Here is a 15,630-nt window from a genome sequence, read left to right on the forward strand (position 1 = left end):
ATTTAGAGACTTCCGGACGGGACTGATTCATGATCGCGCGAGCGGTGGGTTACTGTTTGAGACCGCTTTTGTAAATTTATAAGTTCTAAAACATTCCCTTAATTACCACTCTTATCCACCACCCAAGAGTATGCGCCCTTAGGCTCATCACCGAAGCCCAGGGCGAAAGTTTGTTTAACCATTTTGAAGAATTATTAATTGTGATTTGTTCTGACAAGAACAAGAATACTACAACAGACTATTTTCTCATTCTTCTAGGCTTAGAAAATCACTCGCATATACGTTGTTAGAGATGGTGAACTTCGAAAGATGATTAGGAATGCTGATGGATCTTTTGGCACGGAACCACATGGGGCAAAGAGGTTCCGTGTCAAAGAACACTGCTTCCTTTCGTGTCACTGAACAGCTGCTTTCTTCAGCATTTCCTGAATTAAACTAGTTATGGAGATGCGTTCTCATCAGAATCCGACACTGACTTATACCATGTTTTCACTACCCAAGTAGCACACTTTGTTGGTATGAAGTATTCTTATCTGGATGTGGAACAAAGAATTTTATTTTGAATACCTAAATCACTACCTACTGTACGACCCAAAAAGCGCACGTTGAGGTGCGATATAGAACAAGTTTTGCAATATATTCTCATGAAGTAACAATATACTCGATTAAACACTTGCCCAGGATGTTTGACAAGCAGTATTATTTACAATCCAAAAGATGCGGAATAGAACATGTTAACACGGCAATGGCAGAAAGTTTTCTACAAAAACAAATTGAACACGATTTCATATAGGTTTTTCGATTGATGACACCGACACCGTGCCGGTGTTTTGCACTGGCACAGTGCCAATGGAACACTGCAGCACTAATCGAGTGCAGGCTCGAATGTGTGCGTGCAGTTAACCGAGCTGTCATTTAACAGCTGATGCTGTTTATTTATATAAAAATTAAATGCTTAGGTAAAAAAAGTTATTATTAATTTTAATTGTGGTTTATAGAGCGAAAAAAGTATGGTTTAAGATCAGCTGTTGTAATTGAAAAACTCAGAAGGAAACGGTTGCAGCATTTCTTTTTTCGGAGCTTGATAATAGACGACTTAAGTTTGTGTTTACTGCATCATTCGAAATCCAGTAGCAGTCGTGAGGAAATCTTTTCCCCATCGTTAGGAATTGTTTGCCAAATGAAGCTGTTTTGAACAGAATAAAAATTGGTTCTAGTGAAAAAATGTGGACTGCAATAGTTCTGCTTCAAAGAATTCTGTCTCGGGTGGTAAAGCGAAAGAAACCGTTCAGTATAATTTTTAAACTTGCATATATCTTTGGAATTGCTTCCCTTGACCAAAAGTGGTTTGTTCCTTCCGGATCGGATTATGCAGAAGGTGGTCAGGTTAGGTTTTACTCGCCTTCGCCCTCAACAACAATTTCATAACAAACTTCAGCCACCGAAATAGTAACTATCGAAATTGAATGAATTTGAATTTATAATTTTATTGAACAAGTTAACCTGCTAGCCCAGACTTTAAATCAGGTCAAGGAGTTGTTGGCAATTATTCCGAATCGCGGCTGTTTTGAAAAATGGGTTAAATTAATTTTTAAATTTGGAAATATTTGGTTAGTTTAGTTAAATAGAATGTTCTATTTAACATAAAATAAAAGACCTCGGAATATAATCGAGGACTATTATTCTTTTCTTTTAAGGTACTTTCTCGTGTTAGTGGGGGAAGGGAAAACCATATTTAGGGGTGGCTACAGATACAGAAAAAAGTTGAAAGTTGTAATGTGAATGAGGGACGAAAAAGATACTAAACTGGAACATTATTGTCTATCTCGAGATAATATAGCATTTCGTCGAGTTGTTGCTATATGGGAAACCCTCGAGTGCGATCGAAACAAAAACAAACGGTAAAACGTTTTCACACTCCCACTGATACATATTAGATGGGTGCGTAATTCAACGTACGGCCCGGTTGCGCATGGCTGAAAAGTCGCAATGTGGATTTAAGAAAAGATTCACAATAATAGTTTTCAAAAGTAGTAGATAAAGGTAATGATGACTTCTTGGTCTTGGGTTTCAATCACAAAACGTTTATTTTGCGTTTAAAGTCAACGTTTCGAAGTGAGTATCCCTTCATCTTCAAGAAAACGCAAAAGAAATGTTTTGTGATTGAAACCCGAGACCAAAAAGCCATCTTTAAATCTACAAACAAAGTGGGCGTTCGCGTTCTTAGATGAATGATGAACAAATTCGTGATCAACGCGTACTATCTTTACACAGAGTTCGAGATCGACATGAACGGACAACCACAGATACTCGAGATGTTCGAAGAGCCATACCCAGCGTATGCTGGACGTTTAAATCAGAACGGGATGAACGCAGGGTGTAGAACAATCATTAGCTTTTTTCGAGTACACGGAAGTCACTCCGGAGTAAACAGAAGCAAAAAATATTTGCTCCTTTTTATTCCGGTTTGCTACCAGAAGAAGAAAAAAGAGAGGAAGAGAGTAACAAGCGAAAATCGATCTGATTCAACAGAAAGTGCAGAGAGAGCTGAATAGAAGAAAAACAATGCAAGTACTGTAATGAGACGCAAGCTTGTTGCGAATGATTATTATTATTATTTATTGGGCTTTAATCGCAGAGTTCCGGAATGAAAGCAGCTAGCCAGGGCCGTGGGAGAGCCTTCCCAACACCCAGTCTTGGTGTGTCGGTGGACTCGCTGAACGATGGTGGTGTGTGACTTGTAAATTTGCGTGTTAGTGGAGGGGCAGTGGAAGAACCTCCCCAGCACCAGGTTCGAATGTGGCGGAGGGCCCGCTGAGCGTTCATGATTGATGGGTTGGCAGATTGTGGCAGTCGAAGTACCGCGGGAGAACCTCCCTAGCACCCGGCCCGGGTGTGGCAAAGGGCCCCGCTGGGCGTTGGTAGTAGTTGGGCAGATAGATTGCGGTGAGAGAAGGGCCGCGGGTGGACCTCCCTAGCACCCGGTCCGGATGTACCGGAGGGTTCACAGAACAGTAGTGGTAGGTAGATGGTGTGAAGTCAGCCGGTTCTGGGTGTGCCTTAGATGGATTTGAGAAGATTGATATCTTTCAAGAAGGCAAATAGTGCCTCTTCGTGCACTGTGCCTTTTGCCAGGGGTTCCGAATCGAGGAGGGCAAGTTGTGGTGTCGCCGCAGGTTGTCGAACTCCGTGCAGTTTATGAGTAAGTGCTCCACCGTGAGTCTTGTGCTGCAAGTTGTACATATTGGATGGCGACGCGGATGATGGTGTGAGCACGGTTGATCCTCGTATGACCCACGCGGAGACGGGAAAGCGCTTTTTGTTCTACTCGATTTTCGCGGTCTGTCCACCTTCTCAGGGTAGCTTCGAAGAGTCCTCCAATGAGTGATGAAGTGCTCAAAGGTCTTCGCCTTGAATTCCCTGATGATGTCGGATGACGGGACCTCATTAGAAAACAGGGCGCTAGAGTGTCGACCGAGTGCGACCAAGCGGTCAGCGTCCTCGTTACCGCGAATTTCATTGTGTCCGGGTACCCAGCATATGGTAGTTAATAGGTCACAAGATTGTTCTATGGCTTAGACGTAGAGATGCTTGGACTCCCCTGATTCCAGCGCATTGACGACTGAGAGGAAATCGGAGAAAATCACTGTCGGTACGTCTTCGGGTTTCTTTGTAACGGCAATGGCGGCGGTTTGCGCGGAGAACGCGGAGGGTAGGCTACGGGCGAGGCCCGCTTCGATTCCGCTCACACCCACGCCTATCCCTATCGTAATTACGACAACCCCATCGCCATGTTTCGAGGCGTCGGTGTAAATGGTTTGAGTATTTTTTTCGGCCATCTGGAGGAATTTGGCTCTGACAGCCCGGGGAGGATCGCCTGCTCTAGTGAATACAGCCAGACTGATGTCTATGTTTGGGCCGCGGTCGTGCCAGGGGCGGTTGTTGACCCGATGTAGCTATGCAACTGTGAGAAGAGGGATATCGGCAAGCATGGTGTGTATGCTCATAACTATCTAGTAAATGGGATTCATCACCCGATGTTTTTTTTTTCTAGGAGCCCCATAGCTCGTCTTAGAACAGCTACTGCCACTGCCCACCGGAAGAGAAGGACGCCGGATTCAACGAAGGCAGCTTCGGCGGGGGTGCCTGGCGGCAGGTTTGAGGCCGATCTGATTGCTCTGTGGTACAGTGGTGCGAGGATACCGACTAAATCCTCCCAATTACGACTGATTATTTCAAGGCCATAGAACAGACGACTGTGGATGAGGGCCTGGATGAGGTTGATGGTTTGCCTATTCCACCTCGGGTGTCTCGAGCTGATAGTGCGGACAAGTCGTTTCCTGCTTTCGCAATCCTTTTTCACCCGTCAAAAGTGCAAAAGGAAAGACATCTTACGGTCGATTGTCACGCCAAGGATTTTTGGCTCTTTCCGGAATGGTATTACTGTTCCAGCAAGTTTTACCGGCCGGCCGGTGGCTGAGTGGTGGGAGTTGTAACAGTGTGAAATGATGCATTTTGGGGCTGAGATGCTGAAACTGACCGAGTTGGCCCACAGTCCAACGGCGTTTACTGTAGCCTGCATCTTCAGTTTAGTGCTGCTGGTCGTTTTCCAGATCGGTACAAGAATTACGTCGTCAGAGTAGATAAACACGAATATGCCTTTCGGGAGCGTGGCGAAGATGGAGTTCATGCTGACTAGGAATAGTGTGACTGCCAGCGCCGAGCCTCTCAACATAGGTCTGATTGGTTTCCTCCAATACCTACCCTGGAGCTTCGGTCACTGAGGTTTTGTTTGATGAACCTGCCAAGGTTACCGCGGATGCCCCATTGATACAGAACTCCTTCGCGCCATACCATGTTGTATGCCTTGGCGAGATCGTTGGCTATGGTGTCGCTTATAATTTCGTCGAGACAGCCTAGCTGAATACCTGTACCGAGTCCCTTTCGGAAAGCGTACTGCCAACGATTAAAAAAATTCTGTTCCTCGAGGAGGATTAACAAGCGTCTGGTCACCATTTTTTCCATCGTTTTCTCAATGCAGGGGAGGAGGCTGATGGGTCGGAAGTCATTCGGGCATCTGGTTCCTTCGCATTTCTTCGGGATGGGAATAATGAGGGCGGTTCTCCAGTTGTCTGGTAGAGACTTGCCTCCCCACATCCTGTTGAATCCGTCTAGTAGTGCTCGCTTGGCAACCGGAGGTAGATGTCGGGGGCGACGCGGGGAAGAGGCTTTTTTTTGGTAGACGGCTTACGTTCTGTTGCAGGCTGTTTTGGCTTTGATGTGCTCTTCGGTAGCTTTGATGTTTGGTGTTGATGCGGCTGGTTGTCTGGCATTGGACGCTGTAGGAAGGAAGAATACGACAGACAGGTCCGAACGGGTACCAGGATTGGTAGAGCTTACCCGGAGGCATCCCGGGTTCTCCGCGCCGGCAACCGTCGCAAACTCATCGGATGTTTCTGGCACCTCCCAAGTCGGGGCGACGCGAGGGAGGGGGCTTTTGATGTATGCGATTTTGTTGTTATTGCTGATCTGGTATGAATCAGAGCAAACGGATTTTGCTGTCGAGTTAGTGGAACAGGTATAGATGTTCCTTTACGGATCGTTCATATCACTGCTCCCGTAAAGGAATCGTACTGGGTGCCACGAGCATTCGGCTATAGGGCTTAGGTGACGGGGGTAACGGTTAATGTTGCTGTGGTCTGAGCGAATGGGGGTGGAATCCAAGATGTTCAGTTCTTTGTGTGCTCTTGGTCGGGTTGGCGCGTTGGGTGAGTGATTGTAGTTCAAAGCTTCGATGATTGATGGCCGAGTGCTGTCTGGTTAGTGTTGGCAGGAAATGTTTAGGGGCAGTCGGTTGTTTGCTGTTGCATTTAGTCTAGAAGTACTTGACTGGGTAAAACCCGGGCCCGCGTCAACAGTGTGCATCGGGAGGACCCGGAACGTCCCCGCTAAGGGTCGACGCGGGAGGGTTGTTTGTAATGTATCGGCTGTTGAATTTTGTTGCTCTTGTTGTTCGTTGACTGCCGAGTTCAGCGTTTGCGAGCTGTTTTGTTTATTCCGAGATGCTCAATGGGTTGTCGGGGTCCGATGAGGGCGCTTGATTTGGGGTGTTTAGTGATGAAGTTGAGCTGGAGCGGGATCATTGTGGTGTGGTGGCAGTGTTGGGTGTTAACAGAGAAACCTTTTTCTTTTTGGCGATTGGATCTTCTAGGTTCCGACAAGCTGAACGGGCAAATAGAGGTTCCGACTACGGGGATTGGTACAGCAAACTCGCCCGCAGTTGAATCACATCATTGGCAGTGGGTAGTACGGGCGAATACTGGTGCGCTGTAGACCAAACTACACGTGCTCCGGAAGGATAGAACCAGAGAATGATTGGATAACCAGCTGTGTGTTAGTCGGCTTATCATCGAGCATTTTTGTGATTCGCCGAACGTCCGTAACTCCCTGAGCTTTCAGCTCTTCCAGATCCCATTCGAATATGTATATCATTCGGACATAATAGTGTTACCAGTTTATATGGGAATTTGCTGTGTGACCGCAGCCTGCAACCCGTAACTCTGGAACCGGATATTGGATCGGGAGAAAATTAACCATTTACGTGAATGAAATACCTTTCATTTGAGACTAAGTTTAGGCAAATTGGTCAAGCCAGCTCCAAGAAACCGATGTGACCGTTATTCTGAACTTGGATACTTCCGCCGGGGCTTCCGCAACCGATGATGGTGGTCAAAGAAACTTTTAATGGCTGTTAGTGACCTAGTACCACAAACCCGAGCAGTTGTGGTGACATTTTGGAAAAAAATCACCCTTTTACAATTATCGCAGAATACGATAAAATTAGGATTTGCTGTGTAATCGTACTCATCACCCTGTAATTCCGGAACCGAAAGTCGGATCCATTAGAAACACAATAGTCGATGCCGTTGTACCTTTCATTTGGGACTAAGTTTGTGAAAATCGTTTCAGCCATCTCTGAGAAAAGTTACATTTTTGGTCATACACATACATACATACACAGATATTTACCGTACTCGACGGACTGAATCGAGTGGTATATGACACTCGACCCTCCGGGCCTCGGTTAAAAAGTCAATTTTCAGAGCTATTGCAAAAAAAATACTGTCACTCAGACCAAACAATGTATATTTCCCCTGTATTCAAACTCCCCAAATATCACTTCATAACTCATAAAGCTGTACAAGGTAAGCAGTAGTAGGGGAACTTCGCCGTATACTCCTAATTTAATCACCGATGTGTTGTGATATCTGATACAGAATATATTTTTCGGAAAAGCAGATATGCCTCACCCCCCCAAATGAAGGATTGTTGCGACGGACGTGCATCCATGTCCCCATAGATTTTGAATAAATGTTGCGAAGAATACCCAAGCAACCAAAAATTTGGATAATGCTTAAAAAGTGCACTTTAAAGTTCATATACACCCTTATTCTTATTTACGACGAATGCGAGATTCGTTCGAAAGTGGTTTGTATTCTCGTTTACGACAGCAAGATCAAATGGAATTACTATTCGTTCGAATTGCTTTCGAACGAATTTTGCATTCGTCGTAAACAAGCATAAGGATGATAAAGTTCTTTGCGAATTTTCAAGAAGCTGCTTAAGCTTTAATGAAACTTGAAAGTTGTTGAAGTCGCTATTAGAACACGAAATGTATCGGAAAATTACTTAACCCTTAAATGCCATTTGGCAACATACTGAATTTTATGATATGAAGCCCCAACAAGAGGTATAGGTCATATTCATACAGAAAAATGAGTACCATAGTAAAATGAAATTCATACATTTAAGAGTTAAACCGGGAAGCTCATGCAGTTCCCTAGTACGATCTTTGGTTACTTCGGTATTGACGTTGCCCGTTTCAGTCCCCTTAACTATTATATAACGTGGTAGCCAGAAGCGTAGATAAACAACATTCACCCAGACAAACTTTTGTGTATATCAAACAATATTGTTATTGAATTGCATTTTTATTTATTAGATCGTTCAAACAATATTGATTTTATATACTTTTCATGACGAGCCGCTTTCTTCAACCACGCTGTGAGTTGGACCTGGTTTAAAAATTTAGAATAGGCATTCTCACTCGACCAATCAGTTTTTCTACTAAACTCAATTCATGATTTTATAAGCGCGTAATTATTTCCTTTTGTGATAATTTTATTACATGTACAATTCGTTTGCGTGTACCTATATCATTTTTTAAAGTAACTTTCCTTCAAGGAACGACAACTAACAACACATTTGTCGCTATAATTCGGGCCCTATTCTCCAAGTCACATCACTTAGGTCCGATTTCTTCCTCGTCACTCAACTTTTAAACCAAGTTTGTCTGTGCGTTGAACCTGGTTTAAAAGTTAAGCGGGGGTGAAAAAAGCGGCCCTTTAGTGCCTAGAAGAAAATTTTCTTCTAGTCACTAGGCCACAGTCACTGTGAGAATGGGGCCCTTCTGTTGAGCAACCAAGAAACTCATTAGTGTAATACTTAGCAATTCACAGTTATTCCATCGTCGAATGATTATAAATCTAAATCGCACCATACTTTACCAAGGTGTAGTATTTCATTCATACTCCTAATAATAGATATAGGAAAAACCGTCACCGAAACTGTTTTTTCTGATCTAGCTAAAACTACTTGCTGATAATATCCGGCGAATCTTCAAACTTAGTTGGCCTAAACTGCTTAGCTTGCTTATCGACCTTGCCGCACAGAATTCACTTTCAAATTTATTCCAAGCGAAACACTCGCCGCGTCGATTGTCCTTTTACAAATTACAATAGAATATTTTTCTTCAATTCTTTCACACTGTGTTGATCGTTTGCCCTGATTAGTTGACACTGATTTCCTTTGGTATTACCAATCAAATTAGTTAATGCACTGAGTTGTCCATAAAGCAGTACATAAGAATCCCTTTTGGTTTGATGGAAGTGACATGGTCTTCATCTTCCACAACGTAACGATGAAAAGTGGTTCCATCCAAAGGTCCCCAACCAACATACTTCGACAGTGTAATCCACCAACTGGTGGCGGCGCTACTCACATAAAATGTTAGTTGATGCTTCCAGCTAGCTTCTTGTAACATTAGCCACAAAGATCACATCTGATTTGATCCGATCGACTTGCATTACGGTATTTTATCCGACAGAACAGATTTTTCGTATATTCTTCTGGAGCTGACACCCTTATAACGGGTTTATCGACAACTCCAGCAAAGATTCGATGTAGCTGTAATTGAAAGAATAAATATCTCCAAAATATATAAACATAATTATATGTATCGCTTACCATTTTGAAATAATTAATCTTGGATGTTGATAGAATATTTTTCAGGCTGCCATTTTGTCTTGATTTGACGTTTTGTTTGATGGTATTAGTGAGTGCACTGGCTCCACCGACAAAATTTTCGGTGCCAAATCTCTGCCCCGAAATTGCACTGGAATTGCACTTTTTTATTGCAGTTCCTATCAATGGAACATGGTGTCGGTGTTTTGACAACACTTCTGCAAGAAAAGTGCAATTTCAGTGCAGAAAACTACACCAGTTTCTTCAATCGAAAACTCTAATAGAAACATGTTCTAGCTAAGTTTATTTTTTAAATGATAGTCGAATTAAAAAAAAAGATTTATTCAACATGGTTTCAGTAGAGGGAAAATACTAAATGAAGTGTATATTTACTGTGAAACATGGAAATTTACTTCCAATATTTAAACGCGCCTTAGAAAATAGCAGTTTTTGTAGAATTATAAAATTTATTTCAATAATTCTATTTCAACTACGCACCCGTGAATGCACCAAAATGTAAAAAAACTACAAGGGGCACGAACTGTAGACGTAGGACTATACTACTTAATGTAAAATATTTATTTTCTTAGCACTTAGTTTGTGGGAAAAAACACCCGGACCGGTGAAGAAAAATCAAATTTTAGACAATATTGTGGATTCCTACCTCGTGGGAAAATGACGGTCACCCAGAACCAATGACCGAATAGCGGAAGGAGTTGCTTACCTATCTGTAGCGTGGTCGAGAGAAAACTGATTGTTTGGAATACCGCGGGAAACCGCCCGTTTATTCTATGTCAGCTGTGTGTTGGAGAGCATGAGTAAGTCGACTTCAGCCAGGGTAGCCAGGCAATAATGTATTATTAATCGCTGCACTACACGCTATCGTACGAGGATGAAAGTACACGCTAATGTATGCTACACAAATATAATCACATCTCATGTATAGACCAAGCTTTCTAGTTTCTCTCAAACTGATCCTAAAAGTTCAAACACCCATGGATAAACCCAAGTTTGTAGATGTGTTTCGATGCCACAGGATTGTAAAATGGTTAATATTACGTCATGAAAATTCAATTGTTCCGTGACAATTTTTTTGCCTGCAAAATGCCCTGTGTGTATGCAAAACTCATGATTTGTTGGGATATTAGCATTGATCGGAAAATGCTTTCCAACACTGCGCATTGCATACATACAGGACATTTTGCAGGTCACCAGAAGCTGTTCATTTTACCACCGCCACATGTTCATTTTACCCACTCGCTATAAACATGTCTCATTTTTGGACATGTTTAGAAATCAAGAATCATGTTTGAAAAAATGTGTTTATGACGAAGTATTTTTACCAGATATGTACAAAACATGTCTAACAAGAAACATAAGGTGATTGTAATATCTCATTCACTTATTAGTTAGAAAATAATGACTTTGCTTAACGTGTTCATTTTACCGCCAGTTCCCCTACCTACCAACACATTCGCCCCAAACATTGAACCCACGCGTACAATGCAAAATGAGTCAACGCTGATGATGATGGGTAGAGCGAAAGAGACAACTAGTACCACCACGACACTATTAGCGCATTTCACCAAAATTCAACGCGGCCATTCCCAATTGAAAGGAATGGCCGCGCTTAGCCCATCTGTCATAATATCGTGATTTTGCATAGCGAAGGGCTGAATGATTTTGTTCCAAAAACAGCCCTGCGTTATGCAACACTTTGTGCAGGTTGATTATACCATTTGCAACTGGTGCCAAATTCACCAAGTTCCGTAAAATTCCTTTTAAATTACAGAATTGATAAAATTGCTTAAATGAGCTAAACTAATTAATCAAATCCTGTTTGAAAAACTGTCCTTGCGTTTAAACCAAAATGGGAAGCTTATTACTACCACTACATTACTTAATTTCAAGCGCAAATAGCAAATACATGTGCTAGTTAAACCAAAAATTTACTGGCAACATTACAGCGGCATTTAGGAAGCAGTTGGAGCGGTTGCCTATTGGACGGCACAGGGTAGCGTATAGTGATGTCTTTTTTTACTCGATTAACGCAAATAATCGATTAATTTCTAAAATAATCGAAAAATTAATAATCGATTACAAGCTTTCGGTATATTCGAGCAAATCGAGTAGCTGCTATCAATTAATCGAGAGCATAATTAATGAAGGGTGGCATTGAAAATGAAAGTCGCAGGGCACAAAATATGACTAAATTTTTCAAAATGTGTCGAGTGACTTTTTGTTGGTTGACAAGCTAGGATTTACTAAGTAATCGATTATTGACTTAATCAAGCTCTCAAAAATTATTCGATTAACGGATAATCGATTATTTGCAAAAAACAGACATCACTAGTAGCGTACCTCCACAGCCAGTGTAACGGACTTCTAACTCAGCTACACTGGCTGTGAAAACACACAGCGCAGTGATCTGATTCGCCCGCCGTTCAACAAGCAACTGAGCTGGCTCGGCGAAATCGGTCCGTTTAAATAGTCGATGATGACGTCATCCATAGAAGCGTAGCGCGCTAGGTACACAAATCTGTCGTGCTGGACTAGGGAAGCGCTATCTTCTGTGTGTAAATGCGCGATATTTTGACTAGGTTGTTCATTATTTAAATTTTTAATGCCATGATATCAAAAATCTTTGGGTTTATCTATTGGAATCTATTCTTAGAAGTATTTCGGGGCGATATGTGCAAGAAATTTGAAAATTTATCGTGAGATGGCTGAATTATATGTGTTTAAAATTGGACCACTTTTCGTTACATACCATTTTTGTAGAATTTGCAACGTGCACCCCTATATCGAAAACAAAGACGTAGTCCTACGTCAAAAGTAATTAAATTTCTATTCCTAAAACACATAGCAGAAATTCATGCTAAAATTCAATGTAATGAATTGAAAACAATTATAAATGTTTTGATAGCTTTTTTCCTATATTTTGAACATGGCCGGGGAGGCATCGGTACAAATGGCGCTTGTTGTGTATGTATCACTGTAGAACATCGTAGGGACTTGACGCACTATTTTGTTTATTACTCAATATACATATAATTATCACTGCATCAATTGATTTCAATAGTTTTGCTAAGTCCTCGTGATACAATTTCATAATAAAAATCGGCTGAAAACGAACAAATATGCACGGTTGAGCGAAACGAAATATCGAATCGAGCGATATGGTTTTCATACACAAGTTTTAGCTTACTTATGTGGAACATGAGTAGTTCTTACGTTGATCATTATGTTCTTATTAGGCATTCCATGAAACGTTTCTGATTAGCTGATATTTTTGTTTATCTCTTCTGATGTTTATCAGTGGGACTTGTTCAGGTCGGCGTCCGATCAAATTTACGTTTCGAGCTAACATCAAATGAATAGGATCAACGACATTCGGTGGATATATTTTTCTGTTTGCGTAATCCTGCAAAACACGGGAAAACCAGTAGAGTGAAACAAATAGGTTGTCAAACCCCCCTGTGAAATGTCAGACACCCGGCTCGTGAAATGCCTGATTGTGATATCACTATAGTAAATCAATACGAATGTAAATCACTACGAATGTAAACATACAACGATTGAATCAAAAATTTGATTGAAAATTACGTTAAAATCAATTGGAGCATCAAACAGCATACAATTTTACACTTTCATTCTTGTAATATTACATGTCATTCATTTTACAGCAGTATTCGAGTAAAAATACATTAGAAGCGCATTGGTTTTCCGTTTAAAGAAACCGTAATTTTCAATCCACGCGTAAAATTATAATAAAATTCGTTGAAGAAAGCACGACAAGTCGTGTGTGTTTGTGGTGGAACTTAATTATACATTTATATTCATGCTCCAAATATGTGCATGAAAATAAACTTAAAATTACAAAATATTTTTTTCTGTGTACAGTGCTACAGTTTTTATAACAAGTTTTTGATTTCTTGTGTAGAACATGTGGCTGTTCTTATGGTGTTCAATATGTTCCTAGGCAGAAGTAAAATTTTTCTGAGATCGCTGTAAAACATCGTTGGAACCTGAAAGAACGACGCACTATTTTGTTTATTAAGCACTATTTAGACTCTCGGTGAAAATGAACGTGAACATGTGTTGAATACCTTCCATTGTTCACGGTGGACGACGTCGTGAACAGTTTCATCAGCGAACAACGATTTCACGCTCACCTGGCAGTTTACAGTTTGTCAGAATGCAATCTGTTATTCGAAGGCGAACGTTCACCGTGAACAGCGATGACATTTATATTCACCACTCCGCATCAATTCCGCCCATCGTCGCGTTTACACTCCCGGTGAACAAGTGAATTATCCACTGCGAACATATTTCACCGTGGAATATTTAAAATGATCGGGGAATATGAATATTATTGCATTGATTCAATTATATCGAATAATTGTGCATGGATTCGCTAAGTATATTAATGTACTATCGTTTAGTTCCAGTTTCATCAATTTCTATGCACTAATATGTGAGATATTGGAAAAAACAATTTGGTGCGCATCGAGTTCACGTTCATTTTCACCGAGGGTGTAAATAGGCCTTTACTCGGCCTTCAGCAGGGATGCCAGTTAATATTTTGTGAAATCTGGCATCGCCTATGTAAAATTCTGTGCAAATCTGTATTAAGAAAAGCGTACAAGCTAGTTTTAAAACAAGAAGTGGCGACTTGTTTTAGTTTTTGCGAGAGATAAAAGTTGAGAAATGCCTATGCATTATAACAGAAAACTCGAAATTTGTGCATTGAACAGAAAACTGTGGAAGTCTCTGCAGTTTTAGAAATCTGTGCAGTATATTGAAAATCTGTACACCTGGCATACCTAGCCTCCAGTCAATTACCAGCGCAATAAATTGCAAATATAATAAATAAAATTGAACTGAGAAATGTTAAATATTCGCATATGAAACGAAATCTCGAATCAAGCGCAACAGTTTTCAATCACAAGTTACAGATTACTTGGCTATGTTTGTTCAGTATGTTCTTATCTAGTATCGTTGAACGAAATCACTTCATCCGTATGTTCTACAAGCAGTAAAATAAACTCATAAAAAACTTATGAATCAAATGAAAAAATGGTACCAGCGTAACTTGTTTCTTGAAGATTATTGTGGTATCACTGTGGAACATAACATTGATTTGTTTCAGATTCCTTGACAAATACCGCAGTAAGACAAATACATGTTGTATCTTATTTGTCAGAAACAATTCGAACTTGTTAAACATAAAAACCGCATATAAGCCTTCTACAAAACATCTTTCGCTAATTCTAATTTCTACACATGTTTTAGTTGCTACTTGGGATACAGAGTTAAAACATGTTATAGAAAAATGTCATCAAGATAGTGTTAAAACACGTTTTAACTCGTAGTGTGAACGTAGTATTAGTGACGGGCTGTATTAGCGCCGGATCGACGCTAGGTCCAAAGATGTAGACTCATCTTGTGCTTCTGGGCAAACAACCGGTCAAGCACGATGTCCCGCAAGACAAGAAGAAGCGGGTGAGACCGGTGAAATCCAAACATGGTTCGGCTTAGCAAGCCAATAAATGCAGTATGCAATATGCTAAGGAGTAAAATTAGGGTAAAAAACACTTTTCCCCCTAAATTGGGTAAACCACGTTTGCACGTAAGAGGCACGAAGCCTACAACTGATTTTGATCGTCTTCTGCATTGCTTGGGTGTCGTTTCTCGCAGAGCTTCTTTCTGTCTCCGCAAATACCTTTTCGCCGTACTCATGTTCTGTACTTCAGGGTGAAGCCTTTTGTCAACTGCTCTCAGATCACTATATCGATAATTTTAAGATGTAGCCGCAGCAAGCATCCGGCTCCTAGCCCGGTTTTTCTCGTCCGTTGTCTTCTTACACTACCCGTCGATCAAGCCATTCTGGTGATTACCTTGTGAGGAACCCACAATTCTGTGCTGATTGTCTCGTGAACTTGTTCCAACGATGCATTTAAATTGTTTCTACGTATGGTGAAAACCAGGAGGGTGATTAGGAAAGGGGCAAAGTTAAACTCCACAATGCAATATAAAAATCCCCTCCGTTTTTACGTGCTACGTATTTGATCTGGTTAATTTGAAATTTATTATCATTTTTAAAGCACAATTCCACAATGTGAAGTTTTATCATGAATTCAAAGCTCGATTTATATGACAGTATGCGGTTTACTGATTTGCACCCACCCACCTACAGAAATTCAAATCGTGCCAAATTGCACTTGCATTCTAACGTTCATAAACGTTTTTCCGCAATCATTCGAATCAAAGGTAAATAGAACAAGCCCCCCATTCGTATCACCGAATCTCACCCGCATACGGCAG

General features: G+C 41.1%; 1 long non-coding RNA gene across 1 annotated transcript; it reads right to left on the reverse strand.

The window, feature by feature from the left end:
• Positions 1-7,991: 7,991 nt before the first annotated feature.
• LOC131681958 (uncharacterized) lies at positions 7,992-10,033 on the reverse strand. Its single transcript, XR_009303994.1, has 3 exons — positions 9,968-10,033; positions 9,307-9,521; positions 7,992-9,246 (listed from the first exon to the last, which is right to left on the reverse strand). It is a non-coding gene; the product is annotated as an uncharacterized LOC131681958 (long non-coding RNA).
• Between the last annotated feature and the right edge of the window lie 5,597 nt (positions 10,034-15,630).

This window comes from Topomyia yanbarensis, chromosome 2 (assembly GCF_030247195.1).
Source record: "Topomyia yanbarensis strain Yona2022 chromosome 2, ASM3024719v1, whole genome shotgun sequence".
Lineage (NCBI taxonomy): Eukaryota > Metazoa > Arthropoda > Insecta > Diptera > Culicidae > Topomyia > Topomyia yanbarensis.